Source organism: Simochromis diagramma, unplaced genomic scaffold (genome assembly GCF_900408965.1).
Source record: "Simochromis diagramma unplaced genomic scaffold, fSimDia1.1 OVJJ01000325.1, whole genome shotgun sequence".
NCBI lineage: Eukaryota > Metazoa > Chordata > Actinopteri > Cichliformes > Cichlidae > Simochromis > Simochromis diagramma.
This window is the reverse complement of record NW_024387291.1, coordinates 1,425,023-1,450,173: the sequence shown is the minus strand read 5'-3', so window position 1 is coordinate 1,450,173 and position 25,151 is coordinate 1,425,023. Positions and strand designations below refer to the sequence as shown.

The window sequence follows — 25,151 nt, the reverse complement described above, 5'->3', positions numbered from 1 at the left end:
CCTCCCTCTCGTCCCCACGCAGCCTGGTCTGAGACCCATTGCCTGTCGCTCGGCTTTCTGCCTGAAATACCGACGTGATTATTATTGTTTGGGGGGTGGATGCTGGAGAGCAAGTGGATCTGTGTGTGCACGGGCTCGACTCGGAGAACACAACAGGTCCCATCGTGGGAGAAAACCAGCGGGTTTTCCACGATCACCATCTCGCTCTCCTACGCGCCACACGCCTTCAGCTTTTTCCCGCCATCTTAAAGCGAAGCGTCAAGACAGCAGCCTTTAAAATTGCTTACTTGTAAATTGAGCCTAACATTGCAGGCGTGTGCACAGAGCTGGGATTAACTGAAGTAGGTCAACACCCAAAGAAAGGAAAAGAAAAAAAAAAACCCAAAAAGCCCAACAACAACAAGGCTGGAGAATTCACTGACACACTGCTATTGTCTGCACAGTTAACATTGTTATTATGGAAACAGGAAGATGGAGCCCATTAGAAAGCCTCCATTTCAGCTCCAGTTAAGCCTGATGGGTCTTTGCATTAGTCCACGGGGCAGGTGGTAATAGCTGAACGCAAAGAATCAGGCCCGATGGACCCAGAGAGCGTTCTGCTGCGTTCTGCATAACTGAAAAAGGCCACATCGGTTTAAAAAGCAGCCAAATCAACAACCAATTTTTTTTGGGGGGGGGGCAGGCGTTACTCAATTAAACTTTTCCCCCCCGTCTTGCATGACAGAGGCTAACGAAAGCAGCTCGTTCAACTGCTTTTAATCACCGAGCACTCGTTTGAGAAAGCCTGATCAGGGACAGGAATGAGATAAAGAAAAAAAAAGAAGCACGTAGAGGGAGAAACGGAGGCAGTTTGAAGCGAAAGCATGAGGGCGAGGAAAGAGGAAGATTAGCGCTAGAAGTGGTGCAGCAGGACGCTATGCGGCTTCAGATGTGAGCGAGGGAAGGAAGAGAGAGAAGCAGAGACAGATGTGGGGGAGGAAAGCAACGGCAGAGCTGAACAAAATAAAGCCAGAGGCCATGTGTGATTTAGATCACAGGGAGGAGGAGAGCCAGGTCGAGGAACTCTTTTTGAGGGGGACACAGTTGAAACAGTGGGCACGTTTGCAAGCACATACATCAGCTAAAGTGGATATACACGTTCAAAATAGGCATTTTTTAAAAATAATATCACAGCAGCTGGATGATAAAACAGCTAAACCAAAAAAGTCCAACATGGTGTAATTTCTTTGCTGCTTCTCTCACCAGATGTTAACACAACTGCAGTCACTCGCAGCCTTAAAAATAGGCCTGTTTTTCTGCCACCGCGCAAAATACTGTTTTTCTTTCCCATCGCTGTTAGCAATGACAGTTTTTTTTCCCCACAGAAGGAACTCGCTAAGCTGTATAGGTGCCAAGAGGAATTTGAGTAATCCAGCTGGGTTAATCGAGTTCTGCTTCTGCGATTACAACCTTAATGCGAGTAAGATAACTCTTAAGGGGTTTATCTGACAGTTGCAATATTACCCCGCTGGTTCTAATCAAATTATTAAAATATGTGTAAACACAGCGAGTGACGGAGGAGCAGACGGTGAGGTAGACTGGTGCATGAGAAAAATGGAGCAAGAAAGAGATGGGGGGGGGGGGGGGGAGAGGAAGTGAGATGCCCACAAAGATGAAAGAGAGGATCAGGTGATCACTGTCAGCTGTGTGAAAACGAAAAAGTAGAAAGCTGCTATCAGTCCTTACGCTCTATCAGGCTCAGTTCAAAAGCACAAGCAGAGAAAAAGTCTTTACAAAAAAAAAAAAGAAGAGCACTTGGCATCTGTACCGGTCCCTCGCGTGCCTTCAGACGTACTTAAAACCTTCGTGAGCATTTCCGGAAAAGGGGGGACGCAGGAGGGTGTAAAAAAGGTGAGATGTGCAGCGTGACACGGGTTATAGATGAGATGTGACTTCCTGTCAGACTCACAAATTCTTCATTTAAGGGCTTTGGTGGATTCTGTCTTGTGTTATAAAGCACATATATAAGAGATTCAGTTTGTCTGGGATAAACAGGAGGAGCATCTGCTCCCACAGCCGCCTCCTAACCTTCATCAACTAAAAAGCCAACAAGTGAGTGATTAGCACACAGGCAGAAATGTTACATATAGGACTTTAAAAACTGATACAGTGGCAATCTCTGATTATTTAAAATTAGGGACAAGGAAAATAAACAGATTCGCCATCATTTGTTAGGCTTCCTTGTTTATCCTCTTTCTGATTGCTCTGTAATCAGCCGTTTTTGTGTTTGTGGGGATCCAAACACTCTTGCTGGTATGCCTAACATGGCTCAAGGATGGGTTTTTTTTTTCCCTTAATTTTCCATTTATTAGCCATTATATATACACACACCAATACCCATAGATCAGCTAGTTGCTAATAAGTTAAGTAGAATACTGTCACTCCCCAGGAAAAAAGGGAGTTAATGTATAAATAAGTGCTGTGACAGCCACACATACACACTTTACAGTAAGAAATGAGTAATACTGCAAACCAACAGTTAGCAATACTTTACTGTAAAGTCTGTATGCCAAACTGTTTCTATGTTGCCAGTAAATTCCTTGCTGGCAACATAAATCCTGCAGATAATCAAAGGTGGTTTCAAAGGTGATTAATATGTTGCTCGACTTGGCTGACCAACCTAAGCATCGGCATAGTGAAAGTGTATTTTAGCTATTAGCACTGTCCACATCTATAACGTAGGCCTGAGCACATGAAGGGTGGGAGGTTGATGCTTTGAAAATATAAACTCATCCATCTCCACGGTGATATAAGCACAATAATAAATGGTCAAATACAGAGAGAAAAACAAATAGCGGAAAAAATGAGTCAAGACGAGTGCAAAATAGATTCTGATATTAGCAGTTTGCAGGAAAGGACTGTAGTTTAAGTCTAAATGTCACTTTAAACACTACACTGGACGTATACGGGCTCATCTTCACTGCTGGATAAAGCACAATTCTGCACACAAACTAAACTGTTGCTGGAGCCACTACAAAGCTGCAAATCTGGACTTGTTTACATTCAGAGCAATTTTCCAGCTAATGGTTGTCAGAGTGCTGCACAGACACAGCTCTGTCACAGCGGTGAACAGCTGGCAACATTTTAAAACCAAATGAAATCCTCATCAGGATTTTTTCCCCCCAGATTCGACTCAGTTGGTCATTTGAGACGACTATTATTATTATTATTATTATTATTATTATTATTATTATTATTATTATTATTATTATTATTATAATAAATGTCCCTCTCTTCTTCGGCTGGGCACCTGTAATTAAAAGCCCCAGATTTCTTTGAAAGCTTTTCATTTGTCATACGCAGCTTTGAAAAAGTTGCTTGTAAAAGTTGACACGAGCTTTAAATTGCTTTAAAGTGCAGTCATCCCCCCATATTTATATGAAACTGTCGATACATATGAGAGTGTAAGCCTACCAGCTTAACCCATTTGTTGACTCATACCATAACCAGATGCCTCACCTTGTGCAACCCCGGGGTAAAAATAAGAAAAAAACCTTTGTTTCCTGTCTCTCACCCTTACCACGGTTCTTTTTCCAGCCTGAGGCACAGTTTTCAAGCAGAGTGACAGATTGATCAGCAGTTGCTGTCGCACATGTGAGAGAGCAAGTGTCCGATTGAGTTTGGCACAATTTGGGCGACCGTAGCATTGTGCAGACTTGTAGCAAGACCAGTGCCAACTGCAATCACAAGGCCTGTGTGTGCACTCCGCAGCTCACTTATCTGTTACAGGCACAGTTCAGGAAGTGCGCCGTGCACAGTGGGAATTCAAAGCTTCTGGGTTCCGTGTGTGTATTTGGAAAGTTGACCGCGTATCATCGCGGCAGGAGGAAAACCCCCACACCGCTTTCCTGCACTAGCGAGCACGATTTGGTTAAAAGAGACTTCGGCTCTTTGTCCATTGCAGTTATCTCGCCAACACACCGTTCTTAACGCCACGCCCTCTTTCATATTCAGGCTTGACATTTAGGCAGTTAATTTTAGGAACCGCACAGGGAAGCAGAGTCTGGAAGAAGCACTACGCCACAGTAAAAATGTCAGCCAACATATATGAGTTCTTAAAACAGAGTTCCACTGCCTTTTCCCTGATCCATGACCGCCCTGTGGATTAAAGTCCCGCTTTAACCTCTCTGTGAACCATCCAAGAATGAAAAGGATCGTTTTAAAGAAAACAGCCAGGGAACTAGCTTGAGGCTTTTGTGATACTTCCAACAGCACCACGAGCGCTGTGCTCTGTTCCTAATTATGCCGATTCAACAGTGGCTCTAAAAGGTTGGGCAGATTTCTGAAAAAATGCACTGACCTTTGATCTATTTCCACTTCCAGAAACTTCCTGATTCGTGAATAGTGACAATTGACATCCCACCTATTGCCACTGTACTTACATTTGCAAAATACTGCTGACATGTTGCCATTCTGTGAGCTGGGAAACGGAAAGAGGGGAAAAAGAAAAGAAAGCAAACCACGAGAAAAGCTTGTGAAACAAGAGAAAAGACCTTGCAAGACACTGGTGCAACTCAAGAGCCACACTTATGACACCTCAGATCCGCCTCCAGCGGTGTTGCCATAGAAGCGTCACATTCGACGAGGCCTCTGAGGTGCATCAGTTTCTTCTTTGAGCGGATTTTGGTGATTTGATTTCACCTGAATAAGAAGTGCGCAGGCTCCAACCCTCCAGAGCAACAGTTAAGTGTTTTGCACATACTTCTGCTGGATGGCACCTCTGTGTGTAAGGAGCTGGTCACCTGCCCTGAAAATTACTGGTGGACTGCCAGTGCTACCCCTCAGCCTGCTAAGTAGGCATACCTATGGTATCAATTTCAAAATCCCACAGCACCTGGTTCTCTAGTTATCACTTTGACAAGATTTTCAGAAAACGTACTCTGACCTCGAGGTCAAGGTCACCGAGATTGGACCTGGTCCAAGATTTTTAATAGTTGAGCCTCTGGTATCAATATGAAGCTCCTACGTCACCTTGTTTTCACGTTATCACTTTTGCAAACTTTGCTGTTGCAACGATAATACCAGATTAGAATATGAGCGCTTCATTATTTACTCACTGATATTTCTCATGTCGTGCTGTTGTTCTATCATATTTAAAAAAAAAAAAAAAAAAAAAAATAAAAAAAAAAAAGCATGTTCTTTCTCGATGCCTCTTTCCCCCCCAATTTTCTTGTAGCAGCAGATGTGAGAACAAGCATCCATTCAATCCTTTTAGCTCTACATCTGGCTCATGTTTCCCTGCCAGTGTCCACCTTGACCATCTGGAGAGAGGAGCAAACCGACTTGCATCTCAAGTGCTCTTATCTCTGACGACCCCTTCTTCCCTTTCGTCAGCCCAAAAGCACCAACTGGAAAGGTCAGGAATGTAGAGGCAGAAGAAAACGGTGTGTGTGTGTGTGTGTGTGTGTGTGTGTGTGTGTGTGTGTGTGTGTGTGTGTGTGTGTGTGTGTGTGTGTGTGTGTGTGTGTGTGGGAAAATGTCAGGCAACCTGAGCTTCTTGTCAGCTGGATGTGTGTTTGTGCCGTGCTCCTTCGCCTGCTAGCGCTCATGCTACTCTTCCCAGAGATGAGCGCACACACAAATACCAACTACTATGAACATTTTTAAAGTTCCCCCAGCTGATACCTCATTGTCATTCTCCTTCCTTCCATCCTCTACCACCTCTCAGTCTTCCTCTTTCAGCTCTGTTTCAGGCCTTTAAACATAAAGTCTGACTCCGCTAGTTTCTGCTTCCCATGGCGGCCGGGGCAAAAGAGAGAAAAAAAGGTTTGCAAAGCTTAACACATCAGCAGCTAAATCCTCAGAGCTCCCTGCGAAGCCATTCAGCACATCAACTCAACATGGCACATTTTTCATTATCGTTACCCTGACAAATCACCAGACAACACAACAATGAACTCCAAGGTGCGAGTGCTCCTGGAACACATTTTATTAATAGGTAATGTGCAAACAAAGTCAAATGATAATAATATAGTGCAAGGAAGGAAATTATGACTGGTTCAGTCATCGGCTTGAAACCAAGTAGCAGCAGATCATGATGATGTGTCAGATTAGCTCCAAATTCATAAAGAGTTTCTGCTACATTTTCACTCTAGACCTCTACATGAACCTGGAAATGACTTATTGAAGACTGAAAAACCTGGTCAAGTCACAACATGAAGGTATGAATACAGCTGTTGTGCATGAGCTCAGTGGAAACAGCCAGGTCACCTGGTTCGAGTTTGCACTCCGGAGCGCCATGACGAAGGGAAATAACTTTGTTTTACACATCTTTATCGAAATATGTCAACTAACATTTCGGCATGTGACTCGGGCCTCATCACACCTAGGCAACGAAATCGAGTTTTATTCTGTCGGCAGATGGAGGTGGCACAGCTTTCCTTCTTTAAACTATTGTCCACATAAAGACCGGTGCTGACCTTTTAAAATTCCCGTAGTTTGTCTCCACCCTTTCACCATTTGTGACATCTTCATTTGGAGAAACTAAATTCTTCAAACATCACAGTGCTGAATGAGCTTCTACTCTCAGTGTTTGCCACACATTTAAAACCCAGCAGCGCCTCTCAAGCGAGTCCCTTACCCTGCGGACGGTCCCCAACTCTTTGTTCTGCTCTCCGGCCCACGAATGACTTCTCCACCTGCTGTAGGTTTGCTGCAGTCCAGGAAGGTGGAGTTTGGAGCACGTCTGACCAGAGGATGAGATCCTTCTGGGATAACGTCACAACAGCGATGTAGCCAAAAGCTGACTAGTAAGGAACTCGAGAGGGGGGAATCATTGCAGAGATGGCAACATTCCCACAAGCACATATATACTTAACAAAAAGCTAAGCCCTGTCATATATAAGGACATACACAGATTAAAAACAAACACTAGCTCTACATCTACTTGGCTGCTGCTTCTTTTTTGGCTCATTCTACAAAATCAAACTGGAGCAGATGGCTGTCAGGGGTTTGATGAACCACTTAAGGCTTCTGCCTTGCTTTGCTTGATTGAAGGCAAGTGGAACATTTTATTTTGAAATGCAAATGATCTCACTCTCTCTCTGCTTTAATGGAGTGATTGCATTAGAAGAGGGAAGATGAAACTCACTTCTCTCAAGCATTCCCTGTGCAGGAGCACCGACAGTTTCACAAACCCATGTAAGTCTGGTCTCGCAAGAACTTTAATGTTTTTGTTGTTTTGTGGTTATTTTTTGAGCACAGGCTAATTAATAACTACAAAATAGATTTTGCTATTCGTGACTGTGCACTGAAAGCTTTAATCTCGTGACACTGTGACATGAATTGCAAGTGTGCGTCTGTTCGCTGGAGCAACATAAAAAAATGTTTTGTTTGAGGGTTTTTGGGTTCCTAACTCCACCGTGAAACATCAGCTTTGCATAGATTGCACGCAGAAGCAAGAACATAGGCAAATGATATATCCAGCCAATCCTGGCAACACACGTTGGGTGCTATATTTTTAATGACAAATTACTGAGAGAATAAAACAAACATGTGCAATTTGTGCCCACAAGCCACCACAATCCAGAAGTGATGACCTGCCACTAATAAGATCTGAAAACCCTTTCTGTTGAGGTAAATATAGCCCCTCGTTGATAGACGCAGAATGTCACTTGGGTACAACCCTGAGTGATGGGAGACAAATTTAAAAAATAAATAAAATAAAATTAGCAAATAAGCAAACGCTCCATCAGGCTTCTCCACCTGCCTCTGGAGAGAAAAGTGAAAGGAGGGAGAGGTGACTGGCAGCTCATTATACTCTGCAAGACAACCTTTTAATGATACAGGCAGTGGGTGAATGTGACACTCAGCTAGCGCCTTACCCCTGCTAAGATGGGAGAACATGTAATCACGCACACACAGGCAACTAAAGCAGACAAAAATAACACTGGAAATTTGGTCATTTTCTTAAGTAACCATCAGACTAGTTGCTGTGAAGGCGTAGCTGCTTTGGGACGGATGCTGCAGGCAGCACTGAGAGCATAAATTAGAGATACTCGACTGACCGGCAGAAAACTCACCTGAACTATATTTAGGCACAGATGCACTGCTCACGCCTGATAAACAAATGAAGTCCAAGTTCCTGCAAATTGAGCTGTTGTATAGTTGCATGTGTGCCGTTTTGCATACATAAAAGCCACTGAAACTGAAAACTGAGGATTAGTAGTTTTGCTCAGCAGAAAGTTTGATTTTTAGAACGCTCGAGCCTAACGATAGCTGGCATACAGTTAAGCCAGTAGCGTCCCTTTGCTGATTGGACGATAAAACCTCAACTTGATCTTTCATATCTTGAAACTGGAGGTTCAGGCATGAATTTCGATGTCTCTCCACAGCTCGTGAACACCCATGATTCCTTTTCTCCTCCACTTTGACGTACTACATGTGTGGGTGGTCTCTAGCCACATATGTAAAATGCAGTTAGTGAGAAGGGAGATGCCATTCCCAGCAACTGTATAGAAACACAGTGGGTGAACATGGCGGCTTCCGAAAATCCCCAAACCCACTTCTAATTTTATTACAATGTATCAGCTTGTTGGAACATATATAATTATGTAATTAAACACTATTCTGCGTATATCTACAAGCACAATATCCAACTTTACCTTTAAAAGAAACATTCTCCGACGGGTGACCATGAACAAAATAGATTTTTTCTCTCAGCTCTCTCCGTGGATGGACTGGATGTTTCTATAGTGACATCACCAGATATCATTTTTCAGTACATTTGCTGGGCTGGGATAAGCAGCCAAATCTGATTAAACCCTGGATGACAGTCCTCTGGGATTTGCGATTTCTAAATCATCCATCAGCTCGAGCTACCTGTTCCCAAAACCAAACACCTGCTTCTGACTCTATTCTTAGTTTAATAATAACATTTGTTGCTCCCCGTTCTTTTTTGTTTGCCATCTGCGTCCCATCTGACTATTTATGCCCGGAGGTTTCATGAACTGAGCCTCACTTAGAGTTAAAGCCAGTCTATAGCCTCGCTGATATGAGAACCTCTACAGCTACCCCAGTTGGAAACCCACTGTATGATAAATCATTCAAATAAAACCATCAGAGAAGTTGAATTACCTTCTTTAGTCGACGTACTCTCAGCCCACTGAACTCTATACGCTGACAACAGTTCACAAACCAAAGCCTGTGACTTATGCTTGCCGACAACAGTGTGCTGCAAAGTTTCACCTCTGAAACACACCAGCAGCCCTCCACTTCACTGCTCATTCAATTTCCTGCTCCTTTGCATTGCTTACATTTTACATTTTCTGGCACGAGGAGAAGAATAAGGTTCATTTCCTGGATCACTTCTGTTTCAATCAACCAGCTGTATTAAATGCAGAAGGAAAAGCTTCTGCTCCCCAGCAACCAAGAAGGAAAACAACATTCCTTTAACCTTAAAAAGGTTCGTGGCAGAAAGGACTCATGTGTGAAGAGTGAAGTAAGAGGGGTGGGTGGACTTCTTTAATGAGATTAATTAGTGCGAGTAGGAGGGGGACAATGTAGGAGACAAAACGTGATTCAGTGGGGTGAAATGAGTGCATTCTTAACATGATGAGTTTTCTGCATATAGCAACTCTCGCTTTGACGAAGGTCAACCCACCTCCATTGTTCATTTTAATGTGTCGCATTCATGTATATGTTATTGAGTGAGTGTGCATTGTGTTCATTGATTCGCTGCAAATGAAGTTTCCCGTTAAGGCACAAAGAAAGTTTTGAACTGACAACGCGACAACAAATTCTTGAATTAAGCTGACAATGGCGAGACAGTCCATCTGGTTGAATTGCAATTCGGTCTGAACACACACACACACCCACACACACACACACACACTGGATCGTTTATACACACAGCCAGCCTCTCTCTTTTTGGATAAATGCAGCATTATGTGCCTGAAACAGTGAGGGGTACATAACAGTCAGGGGGCTTTCCTCCAACTTCATGCCCAGTCAATGAGTCTTTAAGAGCAAATTATGGACATTCAAATGTAACACACATCACTTTGAATACACAAACACACACAGTTCCTGTTTCTCATCAAGTCAAATTGCTCATAGATAAGCAGCAATAGCAAGAACGGTTTAAAAGTATGTTTTAAATACATCCTCTGTCATAAGGCATCTCAGTACAATCTTTTATTTTATGCTTAAAACTCGAGTCCGATTGACCTAAAGCTTCAGACTGAGGTTGACATTCAGCTTTCTAAATGTGTTGCCAACAAGAAGGAGAGTAGAGTTTCCTCTGGTAGGCAAACATCATCAACACCACGACCAGGCTGAAAGGCGTTTAGCAAATCTTTACTGATAGCAAATAGCTAATATCAGTCAATGTTAGCTTCCAAATATATCAGTCAAAGGACCATTATTCAAACAGAAGAGTACATACACGTTTTAATGCAAGAGATTTATTACTGCGGAACAGGAGTTGGGGAGCGAGAGTTGTGCAATGATCACTCCAGCTTTTAATCCAACATATCCTATTATTGGGAAATGTTCGTCGGGGAAGTGCTTGCTTACTTCAGCAAGACAATGCTAAAACACATTCGGAGGTAATCTGAAAGCATGAGTGCGTATTAAAGAGCTCAACAGCCAAGTGCAGATGCAAGAAATCATTTGCCGATTAATGAAAAATACAATCCTGCACTGACATAAAAAACAAACAACCCCCCCACAAAAAAAAAAAACCAGTGATGGCAGCTTGATAATGACGACCTGCAGAGTCAGCACAAGCTGTACCTCAGTCAGAGAAAAGGACAAACAAAAGGGGAAGCAGCTTGTGACAGGAAATAAGATGAGAAAGGAAATTTTGAATATATGTGTCACAACAAGTTAATGATCAGACGCGCGGCCCTGTGATCGGAGAACAAATGCGCTTCTCAATTTAATATGCCAAACGTCCTCACAGGTCACGAGCAATCCTTCTCAAAAAAGAAACAAGCTTGTATGTTTCTGGTGTGATTAAGTCGAGCGGGTTGGCTTGAACCAGGCGACCACAGAGCAAGATCCTTCATAGCAGAGCCTCAGTGGAATAAACAGCTCAGTAAGCATCTGCTAATGACTGCGGTAATCTTGAAACTAAGAATCAATGCTTTGCATGTTAGCAAAAGCCTCTGCAAGAAGTTCAGTGAGCTTCGTTGAGATGTTATGGTTGATGTCAGAGATGTGAACGGCTGCTGTTATTCCTACTTTTTGTTTCAGGTATTCCGTACTGGGAAGCCTCTTTTTAGATATTCAGATAAAGAGCAAAGACATCATGAAAGTGAGTGTTACTGGGAAACAGGTAGTGGGTCCTTTGTTGAAGAGGAAGCTTCCACCTGTTTCACCCCAGCTCAGGTCCATCTCGTGCAGGTTGCATGTGTACAACACCAGAAAAAGCAGATATTTTCTTAAGCGAACTGTGCACAGCATGATTGCATACATGCAGTTATTTACGACCACTTCTACCACCTGTGTGCAGCTTTATGTTTTGCAAGCTAATTTATATTGTTGTTTCCGTGTGGGTCACAAACCCACAGATTGTGCTTCACAGTATCAGAGAAGAACGACAGCAAAAAGAGGTCGCATTTCTGCATGACACGACTATAGACGTGTCAGAGCATATGTGAGTGTGAACAACAACACATCTAAAAGCATGTGTCTGCTTAAGAGTGTGTGTGTGTGTGTGTGTGTGTGTGTGTGTGTGTGTGTGTGTGTGTGTGTGTCCCCAACCTCAGTGTACTTTTTCCATCACACCTCTATTAACTCTTTTTGCCATCAGCGTAGATCCATAATATCTCCATGTCTCCTGCTCACAGCCATCAGCACTTCAATAACACAGTCAAAATTAAGGTTGTTTTAAAAAAAAAGATTCTCAGATACTAATAAATATCAATTTTACCATCAGATTAGACACTTATTTGGAACAGCCGATATTAAATCGGACGATTCTTTTCAGAAAGGATGGACGTTTATATTACCAGCTACACGTGAAGCCAATCAGTCGCTTTTATTACTGATATGATCTTTATTCACTTACTTTTCTAAAGGAGAATGCTCAAACAGCGCTACAAAGACATCGACATGCAGTGGATTAATTCGTTTCATTTAAAGTACGTCATATCTACGTCAAGTACAGCATATCTATGATGATCAGAGGTCATGCGGTTTTCCTTTGTGCCATCTAAGCAAGCAGTGAGGCGCTGCATTAGTTTGACTACATTTGTTTGACAAATCTTATGTAAAGGAGATTGTGACAAATGAGTTGATATGCGTGATGTTATTTTACCAGTTTGAAATGAAAACAACAAAAACTAGGAAGGAATCAGTTCCCTGGAACACATTTATACTATTTTTAACCTTAAAAACTTCCAGATGCTCAACTTCCTCATCAGAATTCGTCACTTCCAAATGAGACGAGTGCTGACTTCTTGCTTTCATTTATGATAAGAAAACTTTGTCGGTTGAACATTATCATGTGTGTAGAACATTGACTGTACTTCAAAATTCAGGCTTTTTATACCTGCAATAAAACAAAACAAGTGACCTTTGTCAAATATTGCAACTGCTGCTAGTTACGCCTCTGTTTAAAAGGAAGGTAGGAGGTCAACAAGCTGAGAGATCATTAATAGATAACACAATCATTACTGGGTAATACAGTCAGCCCTTTAGCTTCAAGTTAAATTCTAATATCAGCACTAATAAGCCTGGGACACTTTACTATCAGGTGAGCCACTTATGTGGAGCTGCCAGCATAGAATTGTACATGTTATAACAGAGTGTTAATTTATTGGGATAAAACTATTTTTTGTAACTAAAAAGTGTTACAGTTCTCTTAAAGTTAGACGCTCAGGTCTCATCTGGACAGAAACAGTGGCAGTTTACATTACCAGCTACACATGAAGCCAATCAGTCGCTGGTAAAATCTTTATCTTAGTTATATTTTTTAACGTTTTTCCAATAGACACACATGCTAACAAGCCTGAGACAAACTGAAAGGCAGTTTCATGAAGATTGGTCCAGTAATCTAGGAGGAGATAAGGACCATAGATACACTAAGGTCACTCTAAATGAGGCTTTATTTATCAAGCACAAATTCACAACAGTTTCCTCGAGGTGCTATAAAGACCCTCCAATACTGGAGAGAAACCCCGACAATCAGATGATTCTCTATGATCGAACACCTGGGTAAAGCAAGAAGGAAGAATTCCCTTTAACCAGGAAGACGCCTCCAGCAGAACGAGGCTCAGGGAAGGTCAGATGTCGACCGTGTATGTGAGGTGACGAAGAAAGGAAGAGGGGGGAGAAAAAAAAAAAAAAAAGAAAAAAAAAAAGGAGAGCATTGAGAAGAAGGTGAAATCTCGGTCAGATTTCCTCAGTAGACTCACAGATAGAGCCATTTAGCTAAACTTGATCTAAGAAACCAAAGCACATTTTTCCTGTGCATGATTTATTTTTCCTCCAGAAATAGCAACACAAGTAAAAACGAGTCCGTGTCTCCAACTCTAAGCGAGCTCTTGATGCTAAACTACTGTCAAAACAACAGACTTCTACCAGGACACCAAGAAAACTGACTGCATTCCACGTTGTGCTTATGTGTCAAATGTCATATGAAGAATCTTAGACATAGGCAGACGCTGTGTGTGTGTGTGTGTGTGTGTGTGTGTGTGTGTGTGTGTGTGTGTGTGTGTGTGTGTGTCTTGACTCAAAGACAATAAAGCCCATTCAACTCTGGAACCACCTCCTATCTCTGAAATAGTGCTGTGTCACAGCTGCTGGTGGGGAGGGACTGTGTGTGTCTGAACAGCCACAAACACATACACAGAATACTTAAAAAGCCATCTTTGAATTTAAATTACATCAATGTAACCAGCTCCAATTAAAAAAAAAAAAAAAAAAAAAAAAAAAAAAGTAATGTGACTGCATCAGTACATGTAAGATTTTTCTAACATAATCTCTGTGCAGCTTAACGATCCTAAAATAACAATAGGTTGACGTGCACATTCAGGCATGTCACACCGAGGCTGAAACTCAGTTTGACTGATAGAACAAGCATTTGCTAAAAAATTTGCCTAACTTAAAAATAGATATTTTATCATAAGGCATGGTGTGTGACCTGGACACGCAAACCCCCGAACACACTGGGTCTCTCGCACAACCTTTCTGCACAATCTGTCCTCCCTTAGCTGCTGATAGATAATAGTTGTGGTCCTGTGACACCCATTTCAGCTTTGTAGGTATGTGAAATGCAGTGCAAATGGGAGTGGTGTCAGTTTACGCAACCTTGACTGCACTTTGTGTGGTAAGCATTAAGAAGCATTATAAAAAAATAACTTAAAGGAAACAGGAAGCGCAGGATTGTTGCGCGGGGGTTGCTGTTTCGCTGGAAACGTGCATCGCACTGTATAAAATCCAAGGGGACAAAAAAAGTTTAAAGTTTAATCAGTACACTTTTTAGCATAACTGTAAGACTGATGCTGTACATGTCACTTAATCTGACTTTGCTGCATTTCCTCTTTTTGCAATTCTTAGGAAATTAAGTTAAGAATGTCACAATCACAGGACAAAGCTCTTCTGCAAAGGTCAAAGCTGACATAAGCCAAAAAATAAGGTCATAAAACAATGTATTTAAGCTCTATTTATGCACGCATAACATGTACCATTGTTAAGGTTTTCTCTCGTATCCTGTGTTGGGATTCCCAGAAGATTATGTCACACTGAGATTGTCTGTGCTGTCAAATTTCCCAATTTTGAACATATGGACGCCAGATCAGTTTTACATTGAAGTGTTTTAATTTTGGTCCAAAATACAAAAAACAGTCCTGGTCAAGACCAAAGCTTACTTTAAAAAACATTACATTTCAAATTAAATGTATGAATATTTGTATGGATATAAACATCTGGAGCAGCCTTTATAGTGCAGCTCAAATATTGGCTGATAATTTACTGAAGTGACTGTTTCAGAAGGGCAGGAGTCAACTGTGAATACTTAGTTTCCAGTTTTTAGCTTTACTTTTCTTTAGGGAGGAAGCAAACAGCTAAATGGGAAGCAAACAGCAGAGTTTATGGTTTTATAAATTACTCCAAAATTAAATGCAATTTGGGGATCTGCTAAGAAGAACAGTTTCTTAATACACCTTTTTGAATTCATTTAAGTGTCTCCCTAGAACATGGTTTAAAAGGGTAATGCAATATCTTAAGGCAAATTTTGTCAAATTACTTTTTAATTTTAGTTAACTAACCTCAGTCTCCGTAACGTGTGTGCATTTGAATACAAGGCTTTTCATTTCTACGTAATGCTACTTTTAAAAATAGTGTCAAGAAAACTCTCCGCAGGTGTAGAGCAGCAACAATATTTATAAGAAAAACCCAAAAAGTGAAATACACAAACTGAGAGCAGCTTGAGAGGCTGCCTGGGTGTACGGGGGGAGAAAATACATTTCCTAGAAGTGGATTAAAAATATTAACAGAAAAGATTTTGTTCCCAGTAAAACCACAGAAACCTTTAGCCAACAGTAGTGAAACTCATACCGACTACTACACAGCCAACTACCTTCAGAAAAAAAAAAAAAAAGAAAAAAAAAAAAGAAAAAGAAAATATCGCTACACAAGGTTATAATAAAACTTTCAGAGTATGTTTATGCTGAAATTAATGATAAATTAATAAAAAAATGAAGGTAGAGTTTATGGTGAACTGCTAATGTCAGTGAAGTTCAGACTGCATAGCTAGCTAACACTAGCAGGCTAAGGCTCAGCGGCTAAATTACATCAACTATGAGCAACACAGGGAAATTTAACAGTAAAGGGTGAAATGGGCTTTCAATTCTGAATTTTAAGATCTTTACAGGGTGGAGAGTATTGATAAAACAAAAAGGAGTTTTGTTTAAGTTTATCAAAAAACAAAACAAGCACGTTTCAGTTGTACAACTTCATAAACGCTACCAAAGTAGACTCATCAGTGAGTTCCAATATTTTGCTAGTAGCAGTAACATAAATGACCAGAGTTACAACAAAAATGACCACACGTATAAGCCACATTCAACCGGGTGGTACCACTAAATGCTGTAAACCCTTGTGTACCCCTGCTGCTGTCACTACCAGCGGTCAGCAGTGAATACTATGGTTAAAGCCACGGATGAAACTTTATTAAAACATAGACAGCTTCTCTTTTTCGGGTAATTAATTAGGTGACTGGATAAGTTGTTGTCTCAAAGATTGTCAGACACTGATCTATGTGCTATGATGTGGAAAATGTTATAAATACATAAATTCATGTTTTAATTGAGAAGTAATTATTTACTTTATAAGACAAATTTTTGAATATAGTCATTAAAAATGCTTAGAGTACCAAAAAAGCAAAGGTACCGCTGGGTATCGATACCAAATAACGGCATCAGTTCAATTGTGAACAGTACCAAACCCTAGTAGTGTCACTACCACTTACAAAGCAATAATGACTGTGCTGCTAAATGGTACAAGATACATTTGGCCATTAGGTCTATACATCACAGAATCATGATTCTTCAGACATGCATGAGAGGGGTTTTTATGCTCCGTACTGGATGTAAGAACACTGCCAGGATTTAACCAAAGACTAAGTTTAAGTACAGGATCTAAGAACTTTTTTAATGAGGCCCCTGGCCTCGAGCTTCCACGTGTAGCTACAGAATACAAAGCAGCAAGCTGCTATCAAGGCTTTCCTCCTGGCTGCGGTGCACCGAGGGTGGGCAGGAGTTTGGAGATACACAATGAATAAACAGTAAAATCAGGTAGGAGGAAATCCACTGAGATTCAGTGAGGATAACAAACAAATGACCTGTGCACACACACAGTCACAACATCCAGCAACATTTCTTGAGGGGCGTGTAGCAAGCAGCTTTAAAGAGGGGCTTTCCTGGGCAAACTGAGGTGAAGTACAGCTTTTCCAGTTTTTGCAGCCTCCTGCGGCATTGTGTCTGTGTGTGTCTGTGTCTGCGCGTTTGTGTGATCGGTAAGCACTGGGCCACTTTCCCAGATGAGATTCTGGGCTGGAGGATAATCCTGATGAAAATGTCTTTGCTTGTCCTCTCCCTCTCATTCTCTCCATCCATTCAGCCGGCCGTCCATCCGCAGACAAAGAGTTGGCCTTCATCTTCCTCTCCCACCCTCGTGTTCACGTCTCACCTCCCTCACATTACTGGTGACAGCCTCCTCATTGACGTACGCATCTCTCAACAGCCAAAATGATGTGATGTGATAGCCATGCGTCACCGTCATCCTTACAAATCTCATTGAATCACCGGACTGCTTTGTTGGTGAATATGAATCATAATCCCCTCCTCCATCTCATATCTGTGGCTCTAATAGCCTTTTTTCTTGTTTGTTTCCAGTCCAGCTAGGGCTGTGCGATATGACCAAAATCTCATATCCCGATATAAGACGTTCCGACAACGATATAAATCACAAAAATGTAACGTTTTCTGTAAATTCTGTGAATCTCGGGCAGCTCGACTTGCGTGAACTGTTTCCAGCTGGGCCTCGTGTACCTGGAGTCGAGTGTTTTAACCGATGCATGAAACGATACATTTTTAGACATAAGTTGTAACGGCCGCCGTTTTCTTTGTGATTATTTATTACACGGCGTGCTGCGGGGAAAAGCCTGTTCTAACGTTTGAGTCTAAGGTTTATTTTTTAGCACCTGGCGGCTCTTTTTTTAACTTCTCATCCGTAAACACTCTGCATCCACTTTCACGCGATTCAGTTTATTTTAATAAACAAGCTGACAACGCAGTGGTTTTACCATCGTTGTTGCTGACAACAACGCATAAAAACAGGCGCTTGTCCATCTGTAGTGTGGTTATATTAAATATAAGAGAAAGAGAGAACTTTAAGAAATTAATATAGCCACTACAGTGACCATCAAAAAGATGAAAAAATATTGCCGTAAACAGTTTATTTTGCGACACCACGAAACAAACGATAGCGTCAAATGAAACGATAGACGTTTTTATATCGTCATCCGATATATATCGTTATATCGAACAGCCCTAAGTCCAGCCTAAAGCCTCATCTGTGGTCACCGCATCCACTGTTATATGTGACAACTGTGGCGTCATCGCAGCACTGTGACGATTTGTCAAGGTGCGCTGAAGCGCGTCAGAGTGGCTGCGGCCTTCACCTGAATAGCAGGTGTCGCCACCCTCAGAAAAACCTCTTCAACCTCAGTCTGTTGCAGCATCTCGGTTATCTTTATATATTATGAAAATCTGACTTCCTGAATCACTGAGTCGTTAAGTGAATGGCTAATTTGCAAAGTAGATAATGACAAGGCAAGCTACAAACAAAAAGCAAGTGATGAGGAGCATAAAGTCAGAGGCTTCGCCCTGACAGACCTAAGGCATGTTTCGGTTGAATTTACTGTTCATGTACCCATGCTCAAACATTCCAAGTCGTATCTGAGCCTATGTTTTCTATATTTTCCTCTATATAAAATGGTAAGTGGGACTAGTAGGAATGCATACACTGCAGCGCAACGACACACGTAAAGATTGGAAACCCACTCAAAGAATTTTGACACAATTATTATGTGTGGTTTTCTCTGTAACGCAAATGTGCACATATGCATTTTTGACCTGCATGACATTAGGGAACAAAAGTGACCCCAAGGGTCAAAATAAAGTCACTGAAATGATGAAACAGTGTTTGCACACAAAGTGAGTTTTTCACCTAAATTCACGGATGTCGTTTAATCTGCAAAACCACCAAAACTGTGCTTACCCAGCAGAGAACTCGATACTTTATTATCTCAACTTCCTCTTTTTTTGTTCTGCATAGCCAAATGCAAACCATCTGGGTCCACAGCACAGGCAAAACACACAGAGACATATCTGCATATTCATTTCTGACCCAGGCATGAACTGTGCGTCATTTCCAGCTGGCATACAACTGACACCCACCCCCATAAAACCAGTGGCAGTGGTACATTCCGGCACTGCAGCCTTAATAAACACACATGCCAGGCTGAGGGCAGGTCAGGACCATTTCTTCACCTAGGTGGGTCTCCTGTCTCCACAGCGTAGACGTGGCTGTAAGGTGACACTAAGGTGACCGAGCATGGAAGAGGGTAGGGGGAAAAAAAAAGAACAAAAAAACAAAAACAAGAAAAACTGAGAGGGCGAGAAGTAGGTGAGAGAGAAAATGGGGCGATGAAGGAAAGGAAAAAAAAAAAAAAAAAAAAAAAAAAAAAGGAAGCGATACATGCTCAGGGACAGACAACTTCTATTTTGGCCTGCCGTGTGTGTCTGTGTGCAAGAGGAGGGGTGAGGACATGAGGGGAGAAAGTGCCTTCTTTTAGAACGGGGGAGTACCAACCAAACAGTGTGAGGGAAGGGACAGACAGGGGAGAGAGGGAGAGCAAGCAAGAGAAGGGAAATGTTACTCCTTTGATGGTCAGTACCATCCGTGACAAGGAGCAGCGGTACGAGGAGTGCTCTTCATACACCCACACATACAGCCCAGCCGCACTCAAGTTTGACCTGCCAGAGCAGAAATCCATATTTAATCATCACAACAAGCATCCTAAAGACCCTGCCTGGGAGACAGAGTGTGTGTGTGTGTGTGTGTGTGTGTGTGTGTGTGTGTGTGTGTGTGTGTGTGTGTGTGTGTGTGTGCTTTTGAAGGAGGATTTATTAACTAGAACCAGCACTGTATTATAAGTCTGAGCTTTAAAATACAGCATGAATAATATCTCAGACTCTGTGAGAGATGCCCGTTGGTACAATATTGATTAACACACTTGAGAAGAACAAGTTGTTTTTTTTAATTAATCCGAAGATTTGTTCAGGACGAAAGCACCTTCAGCTTCTCGTAAAACTATTTGCATCGGAAATTAGTCCGACAGCAATCTTTATAGGCTAGCAGATGTCACAAGTCAAAGACTGCTGAATGCTGCTGTAAGCCAAAGCAAACAAAGGCAGAGTAAGCGCACATACGACAGCGAGCAATAGTCGGGTCTCGGTAAACACAAAGCTCAGAAGGCTGATAAGTCAAGCCTTCAAATTTTCATAACCAGTGAGCAAGAATCCTATATGCTTGAGAGACCTTTGTACATACATACAACATATTATTATGATATTTTGTGTGGTAACATTGTATCGATACAGGGACACCAAATATCAATGTTAATGATAACAAGAGGGCTCGTTTTACCTGCTAGGAAGCAACCTGTCTGCAAACAGTTGCATTCTTATTTGGACTGATTGCAATCACTCTCAGAGAGATGGTCCAGTGTTTGCAAATAATCCACCAAATTGTAAACACAGATTGCCAACATGTTGCCATCAGTGTGAATGAGTCTGTCAATGAGCACAGCTTGGACTCTACTTAACTGTCTGCATGCTGGTTGTACTCTGGTTATATTTCTATTAGTGCTGTCAGCGTTAATCTCGTTAACACCATAACCGCATTAACACGGCAAATCTCAGTTAGCGAGTTACTGCAGATTGCCCCGTGCGTGGGGCTGCATGGCGCCAACGAGCTACCCATGCTAACGCGTTGACAAAGTTCAGTTTAACTTTGTGGACAATCTGTAGTTGGAAAAAAGCTGATAAATTGTAATATATGTTTTGCAATACACAGCATAATCACAGATTATTAAAAACTGCAATAATATCGTGAAGTATGTAACAATTGTGGGGTGTCTAATCTAATGAACTGGAAAAGAAAGACTTGCAGAGCCTGCAAAGCATTTGATGAACTCTAAATAAACCAAGTGATCAAAAGTCATCTGACAATACATAAAATAAAACTTTCGCAAAATGACAACTAAAGCAAACTAAGGCTATGTGTGAACGTCCCCATCCTGCACTCATTACCATGAACCGATCAGCATCAGGAAACCCTGCCTTCTCTGTACGAGGCGTGAAAGTTACCACATTGACACTTGCTCGTCACTTTCAGCACAGCAAATTTACTGCACGTGTAAATTAACAGTGGCACGCAAAACAACCACCACGTCTTTCGTGGTGAGTGAGCTCTTTTTCTAGTTTGCAATGAGATTAAAACAGACACAGACACACTGGGGGTGATCCAGAGAACCGAACATTCATGATCCGTCATTAGATACTGACAATACTCGTTGCCATGAGCGCAAATATGGCGTGCAAACACACAAAAAAACAGAAAGAGAGAAGAACAAATATTGTATTATGACTGTCTCTGTCACTGTGGAGAGTTTCTGTGAATGAACCTGTAAGAATTACTAATATAAAAGTGACCACTGAAAGAAGGCCGCGCGACAGGCCTACATCAGGGATGGCAAACTCGTTTGACATCGTGGGCCACACACAGCCCACTTTGATCTTAAGTGGGTCGATGAGTGAAAACGCTTCCTTCTGTTATTGTAAAGATGTTTAGCTACTCAGTGAGTCCCTAAGATAACATTAAAGAAGAAAAATAGAGGTGCGATTTCAGCAGCGCATCTCACTTTTTCTACATGACAAATGCAGAAAATTACAGCAGTACTTCTGGCAGCTCAGCGCCCAGATTGTCCTGTATTTATGAAACAAAGTTTTTAGTGATTCATCAACAGACGGTGAAAAAACAGAATCCTCTGCGTCATTTAAATGTCACGTTGCTGCTTGTTGCCCATTATTTATTTCCTGTCAGTGTGCATTAACGGCCACAGTGCAGCTCTTTATCAACAGGAAACGCTGTAAAACGTATTCAAATGCAGCAAAAACTCCACAAATTTAAAACCGCCGTTTGTTTTTTTTTTTATTTGATAGACCTGGCCTCGATTACACACACACACACACACACACACACACACACACACACACACTATATGCAAAACTACAAGAATAAACTGTGTCGCCACACATCAGGATCTTTCATCAGCTCAGCCTGCTGTCACTCAAAAGTCAAACTGAAAATTTGCTTAATGCAATTACAAGTTCTTCCTACAAGTTACACTTGTTAAAAGCTTGCTCGAGGGCACACCTCCCAAAGAACACACACACACACACACACACACACACACACACACACGTGCAGCTGACATGATAGCTTCTCAGCTCTCAGCATAGAACACCAGAGCGCCACCTTTCACCTGCTGAGCTGCGGGATGTTATTTTTATCAGCGCAGCTCGTCGCGTGACAGCGGGTAAGTGGCGGGAAAACTCTGTAGCTGTTCGTTCATCCAGGCATCAAACACTCCCCGACCGTCTAATGAGGACTGGGAACACTCAAGCCTAAGGCGAGGTGGGGGGGGTGCACCTTCCCGAGTGCTGTCTTTAAACACTTGATCCTGCAGCACATGTGGGCAGAAGGGGCTGATCATGATGCAGGTATGTGCAGGAGATCTGGATTAGATTACACTGGATAAACACATGAGAGGGATTCCAAATCAGCGCTCTCCTTTTTTATCCACGTTTCACGCAACGCTCAGTCTTTTCTAGGGCAGGGTCTGTATGCACACGGCTTGAAATAAGATGTCAAACAAGGAAAGAGATGTATGTGTTTGTCAGACCGACTCTCTCCAGGAATAGTGGGAGCACAGCCAGCAGGCCCAGCCCAGTGAGCGAGTGTGTGTGTTTGTCTACAGATGCCAGATCAGAGGTGGAACACAGCTCAATTCCCCCAGCAGCAGCAGAGGCAAGCTGTGCACGTAACCTGCTAGTGGGGTGAGCTCAGTACGATCTTCACATCCTGGAAGCTGGGACGACCCCAGCTTGTGCACAGCACAGATTACAGCCACGGCGGTAATGATGCAACATAGATATTGTATGATCCAGGTACATTTACACTGATTATTTTGAAGCTTTTCCTGCCATGTTGCTGAGTCGTTTACCCCCCGGCTGGAGGAGACAATGGCTTCTAACTGCTTTAGTGCCTCAGCACTGAAAACAACGCACTCACAACAAACGGAATAAAGATCATGTTAGCAGTAACTGCAGGGACCAACGTGGCCTCCAGCATAATTCGGCTTCCCTCAGCTCCAGTTTCATCAGCAGCACTCCTCAGTGTGGAGGTGAGCTAGAGTTACTCTAAGCAGGAGCCAGTCATCCTTTACATTCCCTTCAACATCGTTCTCCATTTTAAACCCGCTCAGCAGGAAACTTGCTTCCCCCAAACGAGTGATGGCGACCGGGATCCATTTACATTCATCCAGCAGCTGCTGAACCGGGCTACAACTGTTCCACTTCAGGAGCGTGCAGAAAATGTGGCACGGGCTAAAACTGCATGCTCCAGAAGCAGAACTAGTTTCAGTTGCAACACTTTTTGGTTACCACTTTTGACACTTCTCACTTCATCCCTCACTGCACATGCACACGTTTCTCAAAGATCCCTTCAAGACCCGTTTCAGATCACTTTGAAAACAGCTCTGCTTAAACGGCGCAACATTCTGGACCCAAGGTCCACCTTGCAGGCCACTTTAAAAAGGGGCCCTGAGGAGGGATTCACACAAACATTTTTCAGGCTTCTTACCTCAACCCGCTCTGTGCCCTCACACACGGTCACGCTGAACTGTGAATTTGTCACTTTTTGCTTTCACTTCTTAGGCTGAAACCCAAGAAAAGCGGAACTTTTCAAGCAATCTGTGAAAAAAACAAAACAAGAGGTCGAAGTAGCTGCATGTGCAGCCAGCTGTTGGGCATCAGGAAGTGACGATGGTGGCGGCGAGTTAGCGCATGAACAGAGCTGGCAGCAGGCAGCTGGCCTGGTTCATGCTGAGTGCTAATCAAAGCTCTGTTAGCTTGGGTTGTGAGCGACTGATTGCCACTAACATGATCACACCTGTTGGGCACACCCACTGCCAGCAGCTAAAGCAACACATGCAGGTGGCTCCACCCTAATTCTGAAAATAGTATTCCTTTGTGTGTGTTTTGTGGGTTGTTGCACTACCCGTGTTTACATCCACTCTACTGCAATACTAGAAAGCCAATCCTAGTGAACAAAAGTCAGCCAGCTCTTGCTTTGTTTGGGATTTTCCTTCGTTCATGCAAATCTGTCTTCACTGCCCTTTTGCTGTCCTTCAGTGGCATTCGCACACTGCAGGATATCAGATGTCCGCCTCCATCTGCTTATAACAACAAGACTGGTTTGTGGCCGTTTCCTGCACACATTCTCGCTTTTAAAAAAAAAAATTCTTATTACAAATTTCAGCGCATTTGACTCAAGAAGCAACGGAGAGGCTGCCGTTTCCTTCTGAGATTCGAGAGCATCAAAATCCTTCTCGAACTTGATCTGCAGTCAATGCAATATTATCATTACAAGACATTTGACTCTTGGGCGAGTTGGCACTAACAGCTGATTTCCTAACAAAAAAAGGAAGAACAAAGAAGAAAAGAAAAGGGAGAGCCTGCAAAACAGGATTTAGTGCAACAGGAAAAAGGCTGCTGATCTGGGCGCGTAAACCCAGATCACCCCTGGCAATTTTAACTGACAGCCTCTCTGTGTGCCAGCAAAGCCATTTGTTTCGGCCTTGCAACCTGAGTCGCAGGCTGTGGGGGGGTGGCGGGGGAAGATAGAGGGCACGCATTAATGAAAAAACTGTATGAGAGGAGAAAAGGATGAAAGGATGCATGCTGATTGAACTACAGAGAAGAGGTTTTGTGTGTACTATAACCTAAAATTTGATCACGTTTTGAAAAAGCTTCAGCATTCCTCGTATTAGAAACCGGGCGGATGATGGGACCAGCAGCGAAGTTTGTTTTCTGCTGCCGCTGGGAAAAACAGAGGACAAATCATCTGTCGGTCTGCGTTTCGCGGCCTTAAACGACAGGTTCAACGCTTATTCGCCTCTTTGTCAGGAGTTAGACAGAAGTCAGGGGTTCCTGCATTTGCAGGGTAAAAAAAACAAAACGTGAGATTTGGCAGATTAGGATTTTCCCGTAACGGTCGCAGCACGCTTCACGTTTTCGACTCCCTTATCCGAGGTTTCCTCTCTCTTATACGTGCCAGTAAAGCAGACCTGAAGAGAAACTGACAGCGTATGAGCGACAGCGGGAGAAATCTCTTGAGTGTGCTCTTAATCAAATCTGGCAAATGATGCGAGCTTCAGCTGTGGGGCTCAGGTGGATCTGCCGAGTCCAGGCAGTTTTTAAGGGCCCCCCTCTCTCCACCCAGGCCTACCGAGTACTATTCCCTCATCCTCACTA

At 42.6% G+C, this 25,151-nt stretch overlaps 1 protein-coding gene and 1 long non-coding RNA gene across 2 annotated transcripts in view; both read right to left on the bottom strand.

Moving 5' to 3' along the window:
- Positions 1-1,269, bottom strand: part of LOC120716386 — a 28,224-nt gene extending 26,955 nt beyond the window's left edge. Inside the window, exon 1 of the long non-coding RNA XR_005691885.1 lies at positions 1,256-1,269. This is a non-coding gene — a long non-coding RNA (uncharacterized LOC120716386). The remainder of the gene's footprint in view (positions 1-1,255) is intronic.
- Positions 1-25,151, bottom strand: part of mgat3b (beta-1,4-mannosyl-glycoprotein 4-beta-N-acetylglucosaminyltransferase b) — a 53,314-nt gene that overhangs the window by 26,168 nt on the left and 1,995 nt on the right. The gene's annotated exons all lie outside the window — the stretch shown is intronic.